The sequence below is a fragment of the Nuphar pumila genome, chromosome 9 (assembly GCF_984573655.1).
Source record: "Nuphar pumila chromosome 9, dmNupPumi1.hap1.1, whole genome shotgun sequence".
Taxonomy (NCBI): domain Eukaryota; kingdom Viridiplantae; phylum Streptophyta; class Magnoliopsida; order Nymphaeales; family Nymphaeaceae; genus Nuphar; species Nuphar pumila.
This window is the reverse complement of record NC_143257.1, coordinates 124,483,023-124,496,415: the sequence shown is the minus strand read 5'-3', so window position 1 is coordinate 124,496,415 and position 13,393 is coordinate 124,483,023. Positions and strand designations below refer to the sequence as shown.

Below are 13,393 nucleotides of genomic sequence, written 5' to 3'. Positions count from 1 at the left end.
GCTGTTGCGATGGTGCCTGTCATGTTTATTTTTGGTGACTCTCTCATTGACAATGGGAACAACAATGATCTACCCTCTTTAGCCAAGGCAAACTACTACCCCTATGGGATAGATTTTAATTTGTGATGGTCCTACGGGAAGGTTCAGTAATGGATACACAGTGGTCGATGAGATTGGTGAGTAGAAACCTCAGGAAACTTCTTCTTCTTCTTCCTCTCTCTCTCAGTGATTGTGTTAATGAAGAAGTGACTGAGAGATTGTGTTAAATGGAGAGGTTTGTGGATAAGCACTTCATGTTTTTCACTGTTGCATACTTTTTTGTTGGTCACTCATCTTCTGCTTTGGTAGTCATTCCTCCGAGTGCTGCTTTGCTATCATTTCCTTTGAACAAGGGAGATTTCGTATTTCTGTTACTTCTTTTAACATATTCTTTTGTTGGTCTTTGTTCTTTATTTGTTTCCTCTAAGTTTCAGAGCGAACAATTATCAGGACTTCTTTCAATCTTAGCGTTTAATTTCTTTGCTTTACTAATGCCAATAATTTTAGGCTTTGAACTTTTGGTTTCATTTTGGCTTCAGCACCAAAGATGTTTCCATTTAATGGCATATAATCAAAACATGGACTATGCAACATACTTGGTGCATGGTGTAAACTGTGAAGAAGGTAAAATATTCTTTTTTCTATATGCTAAATAATACATTCATCGTTACATATAGATGTGGGTTCTTGTTGATAGGTATCTACGTCTCCTGATAAAAGGGAAAGTTAACAAAGATAGGATAATATACAACAATGAAATCCCGTCATCTTCGGATTCTCAATCAGCAAGATATTCGGAATCTCAACACTCCCCCTCAAACTGGTGCATACAAGTCACATACACCAAGTTTGCCAACCAGATTGACAAACTATTCTTTTCCCAGAGCTTTCGTAAACAGATCAGCTATCTGTTTCTTGGATTGTATGTATGCGGTTTGAATTACTCCTTGAATCTTTTCTCACACAAGATGACAATCAATGTCTATGTGCTTAGTTCTCTTGTGGAAGACAGGATTTGCCGCTATTTGTAATGCAGCTTGATTGTCACAAAATAGTTGTATTGATTTTTTTGAATTCACCTGCAAATCTTCAAACAGACCCCTTAACCACACGGTCTCACAAATTGCATTTGCCATTGCTCTGTACTCGACTTCAGCAGAAGAGCGAGAAACCGTAGCTTGCGTTTTTGTCTTCCACGATATAGGACTATTTCCAAGAAAACTACAATAACCTGAGACAGATCTTCGGGTGTCAGGACAACTAGCCCAGTCAGAGTCACAAAATATCTTCAACTCAAGATTGTTATTACTGCTCAATAAAATTCCTTGGCCTGGATTCTTTTTTAGGTATCTCACTACTCTTAATGCAGCATTCCAATGAGGAACGCGAGGAGCATGCATGAATCTGCTTAACTTTTGAAGAAAAAATAGTATATCTGGTCTTGAGACAATTAGATAAATAAACCTTCCCACAAGACATCGATATTTTGAAGGATCTTTGATGGACTCTCCATGATTGTCTGATAGGGACAAATTTTGTTCCATTGGAAAATCAACAGGTTTTGCTTCTAACAATCCTACTTCATCAAGAATTTCAAGAGCATATTTCCGTTGAGATACAAATATACCCTTTTTTTAGTGCGCAATTTCGAGTCCAAGAAAGTATTTTAACATACCAAGATCCTTCATATGGAATTGTCGATTTAAGTGCTCCTTAAGGTGACAAATAATAGCCTCATCATTTCCTGCTACTATTAAATCATCCACATAAACTAGTATTGCAGTGAACTTGATTCCTTGTTTTTTTATGAATAACAAATAATCAGACTGTGATTGGCGAAAACCAAATGCCTTCAGGGCCTGTGAGAATTTTGCAAACCAATTTCGTGGGGCTTGCTTAAGCCCATATAAAGATTTATTTAGTTTGCAGACCAAGTTCTCCCCCTTTCGAGCAAAGCCCTCAGAAAGAGCCATGTAGACCTCCTCATTTAAGTCTCCATGCAAAAAGGCATTATGAACATCCATTTGATGCAAAGTCCACCCTTTAATAGCGGCAATAACTAATAGACAACGAACAGTAACAAGTTTAGCCACTGAAGCAAAAGTTTCGTGATAATCTAGTCCCTCCTGCTGTGCGTACTCTTTCGCCACTAAACGTGCTTTATAGCATTCAACTGAGCCATCAGACTTATACTTCACCTTATATACCCATTTACAACCAATGGGCTTAGCTCCTTGAGGCAAAGTGGTGACAGTCCAAGTATGGTTCTCTTCTAATGCCTTGATTTCAGACTCCATGGCTCTTCTTCAAGTGGAATCAAGAACAGCTTGAGCAAAAGTTTGAGGTTCCAAAATATGAGAAATAGCAACAGAAAAGACTTGATAGGAAGGTGAGAATCGAGCAAAAGACACACACTTGGAAAGAGGAAAACGAGTGCTATGAGTAGTACCTGTCAATGATGTTGACACGGAAGTTGGTGAACATAGAGCGGCGGAATAATAAAAATCTTTTAATTTGCTAAATGGATAACAGATACGAGCAGAGCGACGAATCTTAACAGGTATGGATGGATCATGACTAGGTGCAGGATCAGGTGTGTGTTCAGTGATCTCAGGAGATGAGTCAAAGTCAAGTGAAGGATCGGATGATGGAGAGATGGTGGCTAAAGGAGTGACTAAAGGTGATTCATTTGCATCTAAATCTTGTATTGGTAAAGGAAGAACTGAACCATCTGTTTCAAACTGGAAGTTTTGAAAAGGAAAACTTTGTTCTTCGAACACTATATCTCGACTTGTAAACATTTTTCCTTCTTCAAGATCATAAACAAGATAACCTTTTTGACCAAAAGGTCAGCCTAAAAAAATACACTTTTTTGCACGAGAATGAAATTTGGAACTAGAATTTAAAACAGTGGCAAAACATAAGCACCCAAACACACGTAAATAAGAAAATTTTGGTTTTCTTTGGAAGAGGCGTTCATAAGGAGTCTGTCTATTTAAACGAGGAGTGGGTGTTCTATTTATTAGATACACTGCTGTTTTAATACATTCTCCCCAAAACTTCAAAGGTAGGTGAGCTTGAAATCTTAAAGCTCACGCAACTTGGAGAAGATGCCTGTGTTTTCGCTCAACTATACCATTTTGTTGAGGTGTATCAACACACGTGTGTTGATGATATATTCTCGTTTTAGATAAAAAATCTATGATGTCATGGGAAAAAATTCAGCTCCATTATCTGACCAAATACTCTTAACATAACACGAAAATTGAGTTCGAACCATATTGATAAAATCTTGCAATAAATATTTGGTTTCGTGTTTGTGTCGCATCAAATATACCCATGTGCATCGAGTGTAATCGTCCACAATAGTTAAAAAATAGTGTGCTCCACACAGGGAAGATTGAGAGTATGCACCCCAAATATCACAATGAATAAGTTCAAAAGGTGCATTAGTTGAAATATCACTTGTTGAAAATGAGAACCTTGTTTGTTTAGACATTTGACAAATTTCACATAAACAAAAATTATTCATGAAAATAGAAGAATCGTACTTAGAAAATAGACTATTCCTAGACTGTGATAGATGACAAAGACGCCAATGCCAAAGACTAAACTTAGATGCATGATTTGATGCAACAAGATGTGAAGAAATGTAGGAAGGCAAGAGATAAAGGACCCATTTGGGAGACGAATAGGGGTTAAAAACTTGTGACATGATGTTGGATCCATCAAATTTAAAGATGACACCATATGCTCACTAGCACCAGTATCGATAACCCAAGAACTTTGAGTGTTGAAAGGAGTACATGCCAAGTTGATTGAAGGTGGAGAGGATTGTTCATTGACAAGAGCCAATAACTTGTGATATTGGTCTAAAGTTAAGGCTGGAGCCACATTAGAAGGACTGCCCTTGGACGTATCACCATCTTGACCTTTGGTAGCTGACCCCATGATGGATGCATTTACCGAAGGTACATTCGATTTGTATAGACGATGACTGAGAGGAAAGCCATGCAGCTCATAGCAACGCTCTTTTGAATGTCCTGGTTTGTGACAATGTGCACACACAAACTTTTGACGTTGAGGTTGTTTTCCTTTGGCATGATGACGATCAGAATCAAATGACTGTTCTTTAGCCATAAACGCCACACGGCTAGAGGCTGGTTGTGTACGAGCTTCCCGTTGTTTTTCTACTTGCAAAACTAATGCATATACTTTGGCAATAGATGGGAGCAACTCCATTAGAAGAATTTGCCCACGAGTAGCATTATACGAATCATTCAGTCCCATGAGAAACTGGATGATTTTTTCTTGATGTTGATATTCTACTAAGGTTTTCATTGCCCCACAAGAACATGTAGGCAAAGGCAGATATGGCGTCAACTCATCCCAATGAGACTTAATCTTGGTAAAATAAGAAGCAACAGACGAAGAGTCTTGAGTCATTCTACAAATAGCACTACATATTTGAAACACACGTGGAGCACAACTTTGAGAGAACCTTTTCTTCAAATCTTGCCATGTGCTGTTTCGGCATAAATCACACTCTCAGCCAGCTCCTTAGAAAGAGAGTTAAGAATCCAAGAAAGAACCATATGATTACATCTGATCCACAAAGAATGACCAGATGATGATGGGATCAGTTGAGTAATGGACCCATCCACAAAACCGATTTTGTTTTTGGCACTCAAAGCCATCACCATGGCTCGATTTCAGGTGTCGTAGTTCTCTCCTGCCAGTGGTTGAGAGACTAACACAGCACCTGGGTTATCCAAATGGTGCAAAAAATAAGGACTACTTGCCTTATGAGATGTGATCGAACCCGAGACAAACGAGTCTCCTTGTGACGACGATCCCTGATATGAAGAAGCAACCATAGCACCGTTCAATCAACACAACACAATAAAAGCTTTGGGCTTTGATCACACAATAGTTGGTTGAACCAACAAAAGACAAAGCTGATGATGAGCCTTATGCACAAGGCTCTGATACCATGTTAACCTGTGTAAACTGTGAAGAAGGTAAAATATTCTTTTTTCTATATGTTAAAGAATACATTCATCGTTACATATAGACGTGGGTTCTTGTTGATAGGTATCCACGTCTCCTGATAAAAGGGAAAGTTAATAAAGATAGGATAATATACAACAATGAAATCCCGTCATCTTCGGATTCTCAATCAGCAAGATATTCAGAATCTCAACACATGGAAGCACCAAAGAAGCATCATAAGCTATGCTACGATTTACACTATTCTATGCTATTAAAGGATTTATGCTTTCTCATTTTGTGTATGTTCTACTATTCTCTAGCTTCTCATCTTAGTTGGATTTCATGTGTCTGCTTTCATAACAGCTACTTATGTGCAGATTCTCCTTCAATATTACAGTGATTCATTAGTGAGAAATACATCAGATATGATTGTCCATTTTGGAGGCATTGCTAAAATTTCAGGGGGACTGAAACCTTCTTACAACAATTCAGCACCAAAAGTTTTGCACTATTCTTCAAGAGGGCCAGACCCAAAAAATGCGTTTCTTGATGATGCAGATTTCATGAAACCCAACTTAATAACCCCTGGTAGTTTCATCTGGGCTGCATGGAGTCCTTCAGGGACTGATTCAGTAGAATTTGAAGGTATCATCCATGTAATTTAGCCATCAGAAAATTTTAGATTGGAGTGGTTTGCCTTAACTTCATTTGATCATTTTATTAAATTAGGTGAAAGGTTTGCAATGATATCAGACACAAGCATGGCAGCACTTCACGTTGCAGGGCTTGCTGCTCTCATCAAGCAGAAGTTCCCTAGATTTAGTCCTTCAACCATCGCTTTTGCACTCTCCACTATTGCCTCCCTATATGACAAGCAAGGGGGCCCATTGTAAGTTTTGTTGTAAAGAATCAAGCATATGTTTTTGTAACTGTAGACATCGATTTCTTTGTCAATAATTCTAATTGACATCTAATCCAAAAAAACAAAACAAAGAAGCTAACTGACTTGTTCTCTTCATAATAATTGAGCGATCATCATTGTCTTTTTTATCATCTTTGCTATTGTTATCGATGTTCTTGTTTTATAGGGAAGATGGTTAATGATGGATTGAACCTGCCCCTTGTGATTAGTGGTGGACCTCGAGTTTGGTTGGATATATGATCCAAGTATGACATGTTATTTCCAGATGTGGACCTTGAGGAAGAAAATAGAGCACGTGATCATTTTTTACCCTGCTGATACTGCAAGAAGATCAAACATGCTACACCCACCAATAGGAATAGGAATTCAAGGTCTTGCTGATACTTAATTTGATCTTGTTGGGAATTCCATTTGATTCACCAGAGGTTAAATATCGTATCAATTTCCTTCTAGTACAACTGTTATTAGATTTTTGTAATTGGTGTTGAACTTCTGAATGTTGTCTGATGTACCTTCTAGTACAACTGGCGGGGGGTCGTGGGGGGCAGCGCCCCCCAGAAGATTTTTTATGAAATCTTTCAATGGCATTTTCTGGTTCTGTAGTTTTGTTGTCACACTTACAAGTTTAAAATGACATTGATGATGTATGTTTATGAATCTTCTTTTTCACTTAAGCTCAGTCTTTTAAATGAACTCAAGTTTCATTACATCTCTTCTATATATGTCATTCTTTTTCTGCACTTCCCTATTTCTTCTAATGGTAATGTTAGCATATCATAGCATGTTTTCTCTCTTGAAGACTTGTCTCATGATTGAAACAATTCTAACAATTTTCACTCTCATTATACTACTATTTGAAAACCTTCTTCTTACCAAATGTTTCTACTAAATGATTTTTTGGTGGCTTTGCGGATTAAGTTTGGAAAGAATTGTACTATATTTGCCATTTTTTCTACCATAAGCTATTTTTTTTCAGGTAAGTGAAGTGTGTATTTTGTGTAACTTGGCCTATAGAGTTGTGGCCTTCCCCCTGTTCTCTTATATTGCTGTTTGATTGCCACTGTTCTGTTTACTCTTCTTTTCTCCTTGGTCAAACATGATAAGTGGATTTGTGTTCACTGTCTTATCCAAAGGGTCTCAGCTTGAAACCACCAGAGACACTTCCTTTCTTTGCCTTTTAGTAGAAAAAATAAAATAAAAGAAATAAAAGGGCACCAACAATGAGTTTAACTTGTTCTTTTTCTTTCAGTATAAAGTGTGATAACTCATGATGTGCTTGCATAGATATGCTTTGAATTTACACATTTCTAGTTTGAATGTGCATGTTAAGACCACTGACCTTCAACTCCTACTTGGTAGTTCATGATCACAGTGTGACCATTTGTAATCATGAGATTATCAAGTACGCCATGAGTTGTTAGTACTTTGCATTTCAAGAGAACTCAATTATGATCTATGCTAACTTAGACTTTTGAAGGCAGTTTGCACCTTTGGAATAATATACTTTCATAATTTGTTATAGCTGTCGATCTATGCTAATTTGTTTAGTTAAAACTGTTGAGTTGTGGAGCCTGATTCATAATTTTTTCCCTTTCAGAAGGGGGGTCCGGGGGCTCCCCCCGGTGCGGGTCCCGCTGCGCGGTCAGCGGGTCCCCCCCCCCAGAAGAATTTTTTTTCTTGGGCTTGTGTTTGAGACCTGGTTTCTTATGGATCGGACCCGATTTGATTAGGGTTAGGGTTGCCGCCCTTGCCTTGTATATATTCTCTCTTTTTCTTTCCCTCTTGTAACTGTCGAAGTAAAGCAATAAAGTTTTCTCTGGGCGGCCGTGGTTTTTTACTCTCTCTCAGATTTGAGAAGAGGTTTTTCCATGTAAATCTCTGTCTTTGTTGTGTTTAGATTGATCATTCTTGTTTATTGTTTCCTTCGATTGTTTCTTGTTTGCAGTTTTCCTAACAAAAACTACATAAAACAACCCTAATTTTTGGAAAAATGAGGACTTTGACCCTCATTTGACTAAAAAATTCAAGGCGTATACGCCTTGGCTTGAGGTACACCTCGCCTTGAGGTGTGCGCCTCAAGGCGTATGAGGCGCACGCCTCAGGGCTTTTTTTTAAAAAAAATTGGCGACGGATAATATCCGTCGCTAATATTCAGCAATGAATTTTTGATGTTTTGAGATGAATTATATTTTGTCGCTATTGTTGTCGCTATTGTAGCGACGGATTAACGATGAAATATAATCCATCGCAAAACTAAATCCGTGCTCATTTAGCGACGGATTAGAGACGAACATGATTTAATTACCGACGGATTGACAACAGATAAATTATGTCGCAATTTAGCGACCACGATTATGCGACAGACGCTTTCTGGCGCTATCCGTCGCTAAACACGTTAGCGACATATTTTGCAACGGATTAGCGACAAAAAGTGTCTATCGCTAATACGTATTTTTCTTGTAGTGTCCCCACCGCTTCCTCCTCCTCCTTGTTTCTACGCTTCACCCAACCCCAGTTAGAGGGTGCCTCTCATTGTCGCCCTTTTCCCAACCTCTCTCTCTTTCTCTCTAGAGGGGTGCTGATTATTTTTTTAAACCTACGGTCAGCCATGCAGAAGGTATTCTAATTTTCGGAAACCAGTCATTAAAATTTTCTTAGCTGGACGTGAAACTTTTTTTCATTGTCTGTTGATTTCAATTTACAAGAGTTTGGCAGGAGGGTCGTGGTCATTGTTGTATATGGCCATAATCAAGCCGTCATGAGGCTTGTGTTATTGGAAGATTTAAATAAGATCATCATCTCAAACAGAGAGTATCATTTTCTAATGGGGGATTTTAATTGCTTATTGTCAATACATGATTCTAATAACCTCATTCTTCCTAATCCATCTATGCAGGGTTTCTAAGATTTTGTTCATCGGCATCACCTTTATCCTATTCCTCTAATCGGGGAGGGTTTCTCATAGTCGAATAGGCGGATACGCCCGTGCTGTCGGGTATTAGATAGGGTCTTTGTCATTCCAAATTTGTTGGATTTCATTCCCGATGTTAGGTGTGTTTTGCTAGCTCCATCTATCTGGGATCATGGTCAGGTCATCACTCTTTTGGGGGATGGTTTTAAATCAGTCAGGAGTTTTGTGTTTGAAGAATGGTGGCTCCAAGAGCCAAATTTTTACACAATTATTACTGAATCATGGAACAAGCCTTCTAATGAGCATTGGGTGGCTATTCAGTGTCAGTCATCACTCTTTTGGGGGATGGTTTTAAATCAGTCAGGAGTTTTGTGTTTGGAGAATGGTGGCTCTAAGAGCTAGATTTTCACACAGTTATTACTGAATCATAAAACAAGCCTTCTAATGAGCATTGGGTGGCTATTCAGTGTCACAAAAAGTTATCTCGTCTAGCTAAGGATATCAAGGGCCATCTTTATAGTTGAAATGTGGTTAAAATTTCAGCAAATGGCTGCATGAGAGCAAGAGATCTTGACGTTGTATCAGACAATGTCTTCCCTTGAATCTCTCTCTCATTTGCAACTTCAAAGTTTACAGGCCAAATCCATTGAGTTATTAATGCTATTAAAAAATTGAAGGGCCAAGGAGGAAATTCGATAAAAACAGAGGGCTGGGGTGAAATGGCTTGCGGCAGGAGATGAAAATACTATTTTTTTTCATTCATATGCTTCTCATTATCATAGGAGGAAAGTCGTTCCTTCAATCATCATTGGGAGAGTTCCGTATTTTAATCAACACATTAATTCAATAGTCACTCAATATTTTAAGGATTTATATTCTGTTTTGTTAACAATAGAGGGTGTCACTGGTCGAGCTTTTGTTGGGACGATTCAACAAGAGCAATCCAAAATTATGCAAAGGAAGTTCTTTGAAGAAGAAATTTATAGGGTTATCAAAGATTTATCGGGGTGGAAAGCACCAGGAGTAGATGGGTTTCATATGGATTTTTTCAGAATATTTTAGGATTGTGTCAAGACTGATGTGGTTAACATGTTTGATGAGTTCTATCGTAACTCCTAACTGCCTAAACAAACTCACTTTGCTATTATATCATTAATTCTGAAAGATGATGTAGCCACAAATATCTCAAGGTTTTGCTCAATTTCTGTTATGAGTGTTCTCTATCGTATGATTGCCAAAGTCTTGGCTAATAGGATGAAACAGTGGCACACCAGATTTTTTCGGACTCTCAGTTCACATTTATCCACAATAAGATAGTTCAACAATTTTTCATCATGGCATCAGAAGTCATTCATTCCTTGCAACTTAATAGTCAGCCATATTTTATTTTAAAATTAGATTTTCATAAAGCCTATGATTTTGTGCATTGGTCCTTCTTATTTCAAATATTGTTAATTTTTGGTATTGGTCATCATTTTTCTGGGTGGGTGAGGGAATTTGTTTCAAATGATCAGGCCATGATAAATATTAATGGTGTAAGAGAAGACCTGATCAAGTTGGGGGTGTGGACTACGACAAGGATGCCCACTCTCGCCATTATTGTTCAATGCAGTTGCAAAGGGACTAGTGGTGTTGCTTAAGAGAGCAACGACAAAGTGATTAATAGATCCTTTAGATATTTCAGAATTTCCAGAACATATCCTTATTTATGCTGATGAAATGATTATTTTTTGGTTGAGCAAAAATGTACAATAGATACTTAGATTCAAACTAATCCTTTAGTTCCTTCTCTCTCTATCTGGACTTCCACTAAATGAAAACAAATGCTCATTTACTATGTTCAATGTTGAATCTACTATGCTTGCAGCGGAGAAAAGGATTTTTAATTGCATGATTTTTAAGTTGCCGATGACGTATTTGGGCTTGTCGTTACAAGTGAAGCACCTATCTTTAGCTGCATGGGCACCGACAATTCAAAAAGTGAAAAACAAATTATTTTCGTGGCAGGCATCTTATCTCTCCATCGCTGGCCGACTGACTTTGATAAGATATATTCTTTTGACTATTTCAAAAAATTTCATGTCTATGTTTGTGATGCTTATGGGAGTGGAGAAGCAGATTACACGTTTACTGGCAGATTTCTTATGGTCCGGGTGTCATCTCCAGGGTAAGCGTCATTTGGTTGGTTGGCGAACGGTGGTAGATTACCTAGGCATGTGACTAGCTTAGGAGTTTTTGCGTCTAGATAGAGGAGCATTGCACTTGTTGCCAAGCAATGTTGGTTGGCTCATCAACCAGGTAATTCATGTGCTCGTTTGCTTCATGCTAAATATGGAGCTTTCGATTTATTACTAGTTCGATAAGGAAAATGGGGGTTGGCGATCTCGCATTTGAGAAGCATGTGGTTGAGGGATTTATCATTCTTCAGAGATCAAATTGGGGATGCAAAAAATAATGGTCAGTGGTTGGAATAGGCGATTGTGCTAAGTGGTGTGTTTCACACCTACAAAGTGTATAGATCGTTGCTCCCCCCGGGGGTTGATTGGATCCCAAAGAGTGTGTTATGGGCTAAGGGCCCTTTCCCTCGATCTCGGGTCTTGGCATGGTTAATTTTGCAAGATAGGGTTCAGACCCACAATAATTTAAAGAAGTTGGGTTTTTAGTTTCTAAGTTGATGCATGCTTTGTCAAGCGGTTGAAGAAACAACGTTTCATTTATTCTAGTCATGCCCAATCTTTATGGAACTTTTTAATAGGACTTGGAGACATCCATAAGTAATTGTTAAGGAGGAGTCTTTTGTGCTAGATCTGATCTTGGGCCCAGTACAGATTAGACGAAGCAAAAGGTGGATGATGATAGGGAGGATGTGGTTGCTTACAACATGGTGGTTTGTATGGATGACACGCAATGATGCAATTTTCTATCAAATTTCGGTTGTCTTAAATAAACTAGTGCATAAAATCTTGATTGATGTATATGCGATTCTGCGTATGCATCTTAGAGCTCTTCCCTTCTCACCGATAAACGTTCACCCATCTATGGTGCTTTCTTGTCCAACGGATCCTGGTTGAGCTTGGATATGATATATGTTTCAGTCTGTCTCTAGTTATTTACTTCAGCTTTCCTATTTCCTATTTCCTATTTTTGTTTTCGTTCTTGTCCAGTTCATGGGTTCAACATTTTGTTGATCTTCATGAGTGGTAATGTTGAATATCTCTCTCTCTCATCACTGCCATACCATCTTTCTCCCTCTCATTTATAAGCTTCACCCAACCTACTTATGAATAGGTCATCCAACAGGACAGTAGTGGTGAAGGTGGAGGAAGGGGCAATGGTGAATGTGGTAGGAGGGGAAAGGGTTATGAAAGGAAGGGGAAAGAGGGTTTACACAGGAACCATGGATCGGGAGCTCGGATGGTTCATGTTGGTTCACAATAGTTTACATATTTGCCAAGTTATATATATATATATATATATATATATATATATATATATATATATATATATATATATATATATATATATATATATAGCCCCAAGTAATGGGGTGGGGCCGTGGCTGCTAGCAGTCAAGGTTCGATTCTCATGGGCATTGCTCCTCTGCGCAAGCCAATGCATAGCATAAGCCTTAGGCGTAAGGGTCCTATCCTTGGAGTTTTACGCTGCCGCCATGATGGCCATAGGTATGGCAGGCTTAGCCAGCACAGGTCTTTGTGCCAGGTGTGGTTTCTTTGCAGTGGCGTAGCTAGGATTCATGTGAGGGGGGGGGGGGGGGGGGTCGGGGCCAGCGCCCCCCAAAATTTTTTTTTGAGATAAAATAAAAAAGGACTACAATTATTAATAAAAATCTATTTCATATGGACAAATCAAACTATTTGCTGCAGTCAGGGCTGGGCTAGGACTGGACTGGGCTAAAAAAATGGATAAAAATCTATTTCATATGGAATCAAGGCTGGGCTAGGACAGGGATTTAAAAAAAAAAAAAATTAACTGTTTCGGGAGGCAGCCCCCCCCTGTTTCTTTGGGTGTTATATATATATATATATATATATATATATATATATATATATATATATATATTGGCTACTAACTAATCAAATTTTTTTTGTAGATCAAATGTTATGGGTGTGATCTACATGGTTTGTTTAGTAGAAACTTATTTTGATTCATGTGATTATGACAAGTAATTAGGTTTTTAAAGGGTCCTAAAATAAAAAAACTCACAATGTTGCTAAAATTTCATAACTCAAAAGATCACTTTTTTATAACAGAAAAGCAGTATCCATGTCTTGATCCTTAGAAAAAAAACCATGCTGTGGTTAGATTGAATCGATCCAACTTGTACCTGATTTTTAGATCATTAGTTCATGATTCGTGCATTTTTAAGTAATTCTGATCATGGATTTATCGCGGTTTATTGAGAGAGAGAGAGAGACCTAAATCACAAGTAGCCAATATTGCCACCTACATCCAACATCACAAACACATGCACACCAATAATGCTCGACTAGTTTTTTCTACAAGGAAAC

At 38.2% G+C, this 13,393-nt stretch overlaps 1 pseudogene; it reads left to right on the top strand.

Moving 5' to 3' along the window:
• The first annotated feature begins 5,456 nt into the window (after positions 1-5,456).
• Positions 5,457-5,924, top strand: LOC149829272 (subtilisin-like protease SBT2.3 pseudogene; annotated as a pseudogene).
• The last annotated feature ends 7,469 nt before the right edge of the window (positions 5,925-13,393 follow it).